Genomic DNA, 9,626 nt, shown 5'->3' with positions numbered 1-9,626 from the left:
TTCAGCAATATTATTAAAAAGAAAAAAACCAAAAGACACACACTGAGACATACATAAATCCAGACAGACAGACAGGCAGAGAGAGATCTCATAGTTTTCCGCTTGAGATTTAAAATGTCTCTTTAACAGCCCCCCCTTTTTTTTGGCTTGAGGTTGAGGTCTCGGTCAAAGTTGGCTGTGTATTTCAAGGACATAGAAGGGGTTAACTTCAAGTTTTTCCCTAGGCAGGCCTTTTAACAAGATAGTGGTTTTTAATTTCATATCCAAAAAGAACCAGTTTTGCAGTTTCCAAGAAAAAAATTTCATTTTAGTTTTATAGCTAAAATATAGACCAAATAGTGCTCAAATTAACTCTGATATCAGGGACAGATCAGCTGATAAAATTTTGGACTGTCTCTCTGGTGGGAAGTGAGGTCTTTGTCCCATCAGAAGAATTTAAAGGGTTAAGGAAATTTGCAAGAGTGGGGGAAGCTTGGTCCTTCCCCACCCTGAGAAACAGGAGTAGTTAGAAGGGAATTCTTTAGGATGTTCAGGAATGGGGGAAGCTTAGCTCCCTCCCCACCTGAGAGATAAGCTAGTTAGGAAGGGATTCTTTAGAATGTTAGGAGAGTTTTTGATCCTTCAGGCTTTTGAATATAGGAGAAAGACCTGGACCAAAGGGAACCTCAGAATCCTTCCCTAGAGATCATGTGCATATGAAAGGTCGAGTAGGGGTCGTCTAGGAAATCTGATGGAGAGAGACAGAGGGCAATAGGAGATAGGGAGGCCACAGAAAGACACATGCAGCATGAGTCCCTCAAATCTGGATTCTGACCGAGGGCCATGAAGGGCTGGACGAAAGGAAATTCTGAGTCCTTTCCCTGCTTTTGACAAAAGCTAGTATGCCTTTCAGAGGCCATTTTTTGGGTCCCCCAGTTTGTATTGGGGCCAGGCCTTTTGCAGGGTCAAAATTTTCCAGTTTCTGAAAATGTAGTCAAAGGGTGAGTCTGAGAGAGGCTTCTGAGATGTACCAGCACCATGTGATCTGGGCAAAGAAAGACCACCCTGTGACCCAGGCAGAGAAAGACAGATCCCTGGGAACAACCGGGTGACTCACTGTTTGGCAATTCCCTGAAACATGGAAGGCACTCTTGGGATGGCTCAGAGGCAACACCTAGGCTCCTGTAAATCAATCCAGACCGAAAGGGAAAGAAATGAAAGTGACAGGGAAGAAGGCTGAGGAATACGCCTTACAATCCTATCAGGGAGGCGGTGGTCAGGAGACAATGGTCTCTGTTTTGCTTCAACCACTATGTGCCTGACACAGCGCATGGAAGTTGTCTTGCTGGGGGTGGATGCCCTTGTAGCCTGATCTGTTCCATGTCCCTGTTATTTTCACACGGAAGTCTTCATGTGGCAGGTGCCCTAACGGCTTTTAAGCGCCTGCCCCGTGCCCACACAATACTGGTTGGCCTAGTCCTCAGTTGGAGAGAAGAAAAAGGAGAGACCCTCACCCATTCGGGCAGCAGCTACTGGGGCGCAATGAGCAGTGGGGCATTTGGAACACACCAGAGGGTAACCCTGGCCAGAGTTCCTCAGTTGCTTCCACAACACTTGCCTGTTCGCAGAGGGTCCCTATGAAAAAGGAGAAGTGAGGAGGTGGGGAGAGACCCCAAGGTCCACGTATGGGCCACCAAAAATGTCGTGGTCCAGGCGCGGGTTGGAAAAGAATTTCCAGACATGAGACACAATGAGAAGGAAATAAAGTTTATTAGAGTGGGAGACACCGTTATAACAGTGGGCCAGCTCAAGAGAGAACCGACATTAAACAGGGGTCCTTAGTCCACTTTTTTTTCTTAGTCCGTAGCCAGGGTACAAGGAGTGGGATGGGGTCTTGCCGGTCATTTGCTGATTGGGTGAGGCACGTACACTGGGTGTGGGGAAGAATAAGGCAAATACCTTCTCCCTATGGGGTAGGAGGGGAGACAGGTTGTACTGCTCAGGAGGACCTGAAATCTGTTAATAGTTACGACACGCGGGAGGGAAGGATGATAAGGGTCTGGTTTTTCCGTTCCTGCATTCGAAGACCCTCCTTGGTTTTATCTGCTCTTTCGTCCTTGGGTCACCACATTTACTTATTTATTTATTTGGCTATGCCAGGGTCTTAGTTTTGGCTTGTGGGATCTTTAGTTGCAGCACGTGAACTCTTAGTTGCGGCATGTGGGATCTAGTTCCCTGACCAGGGATAGAACCTGGGCCCCCTGCGTTGGGAGCTTGGAGTCTTAGCCACTGGACCACCAGGGAAGCCCCCTAAGCTCCTTCTTTTGCAACTGGGGAAACAGGCTCAGAGGGACTCCGGCCCTCTGCCCTCAGGATCAGGGGATGGGAAGTCAGGGGAGGTGCTGGGAGGCCCTCACTGGGCTCTAGTCCAGCTCAGCTGCTGCTGAAGGCTTGGGCATCCCCCAATCCTCAGGGCTCTCAGTTTCCCTGGGTGGAAGCGCAGCTGATAAACCAGGCCCCTCGATTGGTTGTGTAGGTGACCCAGCAGCCCAAACACCTACCCTGATGAACAGGGAGTGGATGAGTCTCTGAAAAGTGAAGCGAAGGAGTTAGTCACTCAGTCCTGCTGACTCTTTGCAACCCCATGGACTGCAGCCCGCCAGGCTCCTCTGTCCATGGGATTCTCCAGGCAAGAATACTGGCTGCTGCTGCTGCTAAGTCGCTTCAGTCATGTCCGACTCTGTGCGACCCCATAGACGGCAGCCCACCAGGCTCCCCCATTGCTGGGATTCTCCAGGCAAGAACACTGGAGTGGGTTGCCATTTCTTTCTCCAGGGAATCTTCCTGTCCCAGGGATAAAACTGGGATCTCCTGCATTGCAGGGGGTTTCTTTACCATCTGAACCACCAGGGAAGCCTGGCTGGGTCTCTAGGTCTTCCTTGTTCTGTGTGTGTGTGTCTTTTTCTCAGTTTGTCTGTCTTTGTCTCACTCTCCCTGTCTCTCTCTCTGTGAAGTCGCCCTCTCTCCCTTCCCGTTTGAAAGCCGCCTCCCACAACTGCCTTCCGCCAAGACCCGGGCTCTGACCCGCCGTCTGAATGCCTCACTCCAACCACACATCTGTGGGGTAATTGTCTCTTACGACCACAAGGTACTGAGGCAAATTATAGTTACGGGGCGGGGGCCTCCATGTGGGCGAACCGCGTCCGCTGGGCTGGGCCCTGCCGGCCTCAGCTGGGCGAGCTGGCTAAGGCGTGGCCCCGTTTGTTCCTTTGGTTTGCTCAGGCCCTGGCAGCAGCCAGGCCCAGCCCCTCGTCCCTCCCCACCCCCACTCCGTACCCCCCTTGCCAAACCTGCAGCTTTTGCGCCAAGAGGAAAATGCCTTTGGGGAGAGTCAGCAGGAAATGCCAGTGTTTGCAAAATCCTGACCCGCGGTTCATTCATTCATTCATTCAACAAATAGATTACCAGGCGCCTACTCGATGCCAGGCGATGTTCCAGGCACTGAGGCCAAAGCCGTGAAGAAGACAGACAAAAGCTGACTTCCCCCCCTCCCCCCATGCCCAGGGGATGGCCACAGATGAGCAATAAGTAAAGTGATAAAGGAAAACTAAAACTGGGAGGAGGGCTGCTCGTGAAGGGTAAGGGCACTTTCAAAATAATTTTTAAAAATATTTGTTGTATTATTTATTTATTTTGGCTACTCTGGGTTTTAGCGGCATCATGCAAACTCTTAATTGTGGCGTGTGGTATCTAGTTCCCTGGCTGGGGATCGAACCCAGGTTCCTCACATTGGGACCTCAGAGTCTTAGCCTCTGGACCACCAGGGATGTCCTGTGGGGAGCACTTTTAAATGGCAGGTGAGGGGCTGCTGGGCAGGCTCCTCAGAGGTGTCATCTAAGCTGAGACTTGAAGAGGTGAAGGTGGGAGCTAGGTAGGTGTCCAGCATCCCCCTGAAATCGCAAAAGTGAGCCCTACTTGCTGTGTGTCTCTAGGCTCCTGACTTAACTTTTCTGAGCCTCCATTTTCCTGTCTGTACTGACCTTGCATGGCTCCTGGCATGCAGTTGCTGTCAATAGTGGTGATTGGAATCATCAGGTCTAATCTACACCCTTGCACTTGGTCAGTGATCTTTGGAGCCTGTTGCATGCCTCGCTGGAGGGCTCACTGACCCAGTGAGGGCTCAGACCCAGGTGCTGTCTTCTGGGAGTCCTCAAGCTAGACCCAGAAACTCTCAGTCCTGTGTGCTTGGGGGTTGGAACCTGGGGCCAGCAGGTATGTGTCATACAGTGTCTTTCCATCAGGAAAAAAGTGGCTGATAATCCAAGCCTCTTAGGGTGGGTGGTAAGAGTCTGTAGTCCAGACAGTGTACTGGGCATGGCTGGGTGTCTCTCTGTCTCTCTCACTCACTCTGTCTCTCTCTTAGTATCTCCGTTTCTTTTTTGTCTCCGTATAACTTTCACCCTCAGGGGGAGGTGGGAAATATTGGGCTGGGTTTTGAAGGATGTATAGGAGTCCATAGGTAATGCAAGGAGGAAGAGTGTGCCAGGCAGAGAGGCCAGGGGGAAGTCAGGCCCATTCCCGGCAGGGGAGGCTTAACCAGGGGACACTGGGGAGCATGGAGGACGGCAGGAAGGAAAGAGAACCCCTCAGAGCCATGTTTTAGTCAGAATCCTCCAGATTGATGGGAGACAGGGCAGAAGAGGCGGGCCTGGGGCAACCACACTCCCAGCGTGAACTTCTACTTGCTCCCAATGCCACGGGGGTCAGCTTCGGTCCTGGTTGTACCCAGTCCCACTGATACCATCTCCCCTTCCCTCGTTCACTCCTAATTGGAAGCCTTAAAGGCCAGTAGAAACCCAGGGGCCACATGATCTCCTGCCAGACCTCGCCTCTGCCACTTCAGAGCTCCTGGCAGCCCCTAGCCAGGTTGGGAAATCTTGCCTGTTGTCCATCTTCAGTCTCTCCTGCTGCCAGTGTGAGGCTAGGACATCGACTCACACAGAGAATTGACCGGCCACTTCTCATGGAGTTTAGGCACACATTCAGTGCTCCATAAATACACAGCGATGATTAGATGATGAGATCAAAGGGATCCTCCTGGCTCACTTCTGCTCAGAAGTTGGGAAAAGAAAGGGAAAAAGTCAACCAGTGACGACTGCATCCCCTTCTAAGGGCTTCTGTGTTTTGTCCCATCACCCCCTCCCACCCCACTGTTGTCCTCAGTGATGTCATCTGACATCTTAAAGACAAGGAGAGTGAACCCCTGAGAGGCCCAGGGACTGGTCTGGGATCACACAGCCAGCCTCGGATGCCACTTTGTTTGTACACCGGGAGCGCCTCTCTCTCCCCAGCTCTCTAAAGGTACCAACTGCTGTCCCTGGCTTCAGGGCCCCACCTGGATTTAATGAAGCCTAGGGCCCCAGCACCACCCCAGCCAGCATCCAGCACAGGGTGGTGGGGGTGTGGGAGGGCAGGGGGGTTGACGTCCCCCACTGCCCACACTCCAACTCCCTCCCAGCCCAGGCTTTCTTCCCTGATAGAGCTGATGGGTGGCTGGTAGGCAGGGGAGGGGGGACACAAGCCACGCTCCTTCCGGGGGTGGGAGGGGGGATTCCCAATCAGAGGCTCATTCACAAATCCTCGGTTGGTATGACAGTGCTGACTGCTCACACACGCACATGAACACACACACACACACACACACTCACACACACACAGGGCCTGCGACGGCCTCCTCGGGGTGTGGGTGGCCACTTGCAAGAGACCGGCCTGGTGTGTTTCAGACCAGTGCATCCGCACCCCTCCCTCTCCCCCTCAAGTCTGTGATCTCCAGCTCTGAGTGTCCCTCAGAGAAAGCCCCTCGCCCCAGGGGCTATGGAAACCCGGACCCCGGACCTACACCCCTGGCGGCCGGCTCAGCCCGCACTTCTGACTGAGTGAGGCGGCTCGGGCCGCCCTCCCCTCCGTCCGAGCATGGAGGTGCCCGGGCCCCTCGTGTCCAGCAAGCCGGGCGAGACCTCGGTCAAATGGCAGCTCTGCTACGACATGACGGCCAAGATGTGGTGGATGGTGAGTGAGGAGGTGCCCGCCGTTGCTGGGCAGAGGCTCGGGCAGGGGCTCAGACCGCCATCTCGGGGGGCAGGAGGGAACGGCGGGCAGATGGGGGCTTCTCGCCCCATTTTCCAGCCTTTCGGATTTGGGGACACTTGGATGTTGCTGAAGGGGAGTCAGGCATGGTTAGCGGTTGGCGGTGACCCGTCCCTGAGTGTTTGGAAAATGGGGAAAGGTGATCGGAAGTGGGGAAACCAAGGCCAGATGATGAAGAGAAAGCCATTCCACTTGGAAGCATGGCCGGGTTGCCCAGAGGCAGCTGAGGGTCCAGATTTGACTGTGTCCAGAGCGGCCAAGGGCACCGAGAGAGGCCATCCTCTGAGAAGGTTTTCAGTGAGTTGACTGGACATGAAACCTTGCAGTGGCTGAGACTCAGTTGACCTCAGGGCCTACGATGGGAAGTTCTGAGTGCAGGAAGGTATGGGGGCTGGGGGCTCTGGGAGGCCTGATTAACAGACAGAAGGCAGGAGGCTTGTGATCTGAGCCACTGTGGGATCCTGGCCACACCTCTGCCTGTTTCTGTGCCCCCAGGCCTCAGAGAGGGTATGGGCACCCCATAGTATCTGCTCCTAGGACTGGGCACCCTTCTGGAAGCTTCAAGGTAGATGGCCACGTTCATGTTCCAGCCGATGGGAGAGGAGACATTCTAGGGTAGCCTGTGGCACCTGGAGGCTGGGGGCTGGACATTTGCTGAGGCTCTCCAACCAGCATGAGGCCATGAGCCAGTGCACCATTGTCTGCCCCACTGTCCATCTATCCATCTGTCCCTCCAGCAGCTGGCCCACCACCCAGAGTGGACTTGTGAAACCCTCTACCTACCTATACACTTCTAGGTCTGAACCTGGGCATGCTGTGTGACCTTGGGCCAGTGACTTGCCCTCTCTGGTCCTCAGGTTTCCCCATCAGGGAAACGGTTTGGGGCCTGGACATCTCAGGCTTGGCAGCCAGTGTTCTCTCCAAGGAGAACTGAGCCTTAGATGGGAGATCTCCTTTGATCTCTCATTATTGTCCCCCTAGAGTTGAGATGACTCAAATTGGTTGGGGGCAGGAGAAGCTGTTTGATCTTGGGAGTATGAAGGTTTTGGGGTCCAGCAGTTCAGAGGTGTCCCCACATTCCTGAGAAGTGTTGCACACTGCTTTCATTTTTCATTTCTCATTTAGCCAACACTGTTCTGCTGCTGAGGACACACCAGTGACCCAGACAAAGATCCCTTTCCTCTTGGGGCTGATGTTGCAATAAGGGGAAAAAGCAAAATCAGTGTACAAAATCAGACTTAGTTATGATTGTGGAAGGGGTTCTAAGGAGCTGGAGACTTTGAGTTAGGCTTGGCAATCTAGGAGGGCTTCACTGAGGAGGTGACATAGCATCTGAGACCAGGCAGATGACAGAATTCATTAGAAGAGAAAGGGGAAGAGTGGCCCCAGCTGCAGGCACAGCCCATGCAAAGGCCCTGGGGCAGGACTGTGCCTGGTGTACTGGAGGAACAGTAAGGAGGCAGTGTGGAGCAGACTGAGCAAAGGGGAGAGAGGGAGGAAGGGAGGGCAGGGAGGGGATGTGGCCGGTCGTTCAGGGTCTTGGGAGCCATGGGGAAGACTCAGGCTTTTACCCCGAGGAATGTCGGAGCCCTGAAGGGCTGTGGGCAGAGGAGGGATGGGGCCTGTTTTACATTCTTTAAAGTTCCCTTGGACTTCTGTGGGGAGAAGGGATTGTCTGAGACTGACGTGGCAGCTGGTACCAAGGGGAGGCCGGGAAGCATCCACGCCAGCTAGGATGGGCGCCTGGGAGGTGGAGGGAAGTGGGTGAGTTGCATATGAAGAAAAGCGAGAACCTGGTGATTAGATTGGAAGCTCAGATAATGGCGTAATTTGCTTAAAGTCACCCAGGAAGTGGCAGGCAGAGCTGGGAACTGGAGGAGAGAGCTGGGGCTAGAGGTCAGAAGTGAGGGGGCAATTCCCCATCTCCTACCGCCAGGGTCTTGGGAAAGTCAAGCAGAACTGGCAGTTTGTGACAAGGAAAATGGTTCTGTGCAAACTTGAGGTCTTATCAATAGAGGTAGAAGCCCCAATACAGGGGAGGTTATGGATCAGCTATTGGGCTTCCCTTGTGGCTCAGCTTGTAGAGAATCTGCCTGCAATGCGGGAGACCTGGGTTCGATCCCTGAATTGGGAAGATCCCCTGGAAAAGGGAAAGGCTATCCACTCATTCTGGCCTTGAGAATTCCATGGACTGTATAGTCTATGGGGTTGCAAAGAGTGGGACACAACTGAGCGACTTGCATTTTCACCTTCATGGATCAGCTAAGAACAGGTATCAAACCGGGGTACATCTGGCAGAGGAAAGAGAAGGGGGTTCAACAGGCTGCATGGAATGACTGAGACTTGGGGCCTCAGCCCTAAAAGCCTGGGCACATTTGGTCAAATTCACCGTCTTCCTCTGGACTCAAGTCTCAAGCTTGGTTACCTGGGCCCCACACAGAAGATCTGCCCCAGCCCCACCCACATGGAGCTCCCAACACTAGAGCTGAAACAGCCAGACCCAAGATAGGTCTCAAATCTCCCCGGGTTCAGCCCCTTGGGCACAGGAAGCCAAGGAGGTTGTGGGGGAGGGGGTTGAGGTCTGTGTAATGCCAGAGGGCAGGGTTCAGCCTTTGCAAGGGTCAGTTCATCCTTAGGAAGGAGAATGAAAGGTAATAAGGCATCCATCACAGGAGGCATCCAAGCCCCAGCTGGTGGGAACTGCATCCTGTTAAGTGGAGAGGACCAAGCAAGTCTAAAAAGCGAGTCTTTATGCTCAAGAGCTTCAAAGATCGCAAGGTGGGTGAAGGGACCAGGCAGCATTCAAAATGTGGGTCTGGACAGGGAAGTGTGGGGAGGTGGCCAAGATTTCAGTCTCAGTCCCCAGTACCCCAGGCAGACTCAACATCTCCTACAGTGACCGGGGTCCGTGGGACTGTCAGTGCCCTCAGAAATATTTTAACTTTTTTTTTTTTTTATAATCAGAAGAACGCTGAATATGATAATAATGAACATATAGCAATGAATCTAGCCCAGATTTTGTTTATGTGTTTACCAACGCAGCCAGAAAACATAATTGTTAATAATTTTATTTTTAGGGATGAAGGCAAAATGCACTGGGCCCTCAAAAGTCATAATGCAGCTCTGTTTGTTCACTCTCTGTTCATTCATTCAAAGAGCAAATTAGCTCACATTTCTGAGCCTGTTTCCTCACCTGTAAAATGGGGGAGGGGATCATGAATGATAAGGCCTCTCTCCTACAGGCTCTTTGTGGGAAATCCAATGAGCTTATGATGGTGGAGGTGTCTGGCAAGCTGTTAAGGGCTGTGCCCAGGTCAGGAACCGTGTTATACTCACACAGCTAAAGCAAGAGAGATTGTGGTTAGATTCTAGGAGGACTTCCATGGCTGCTCGCTCCATCTATTTAGCGGGTGCCTACTACGTGTCAGCAGTGGAACCAGGCTGACCCAGCCCTGCCCTTTCTAGGCTCATGGTACAGCTTGGGGTGGGGGTGGGGAGTA

This window comes from Giraffa tippelskirchi, chromosome 6 (assembly GCF_054371585.1).
Source record: "Giraffa tippelskirchi isolate mGirTip1 chromosome 6, T2T-mGirTip1v1.2.pri, whole genome shotgun sequence".
In the NCBI taxonomy this organism is placed as follows: domain Eukaryota; kingdom Metazoa; phylum Chordata; class Mammalia; order Artiodactyla; family Giraffidae; genus Giraffa; species Giraffa tippelskirchi.
Note: the sequence above shows the minus strand (reverse complement) of the source record.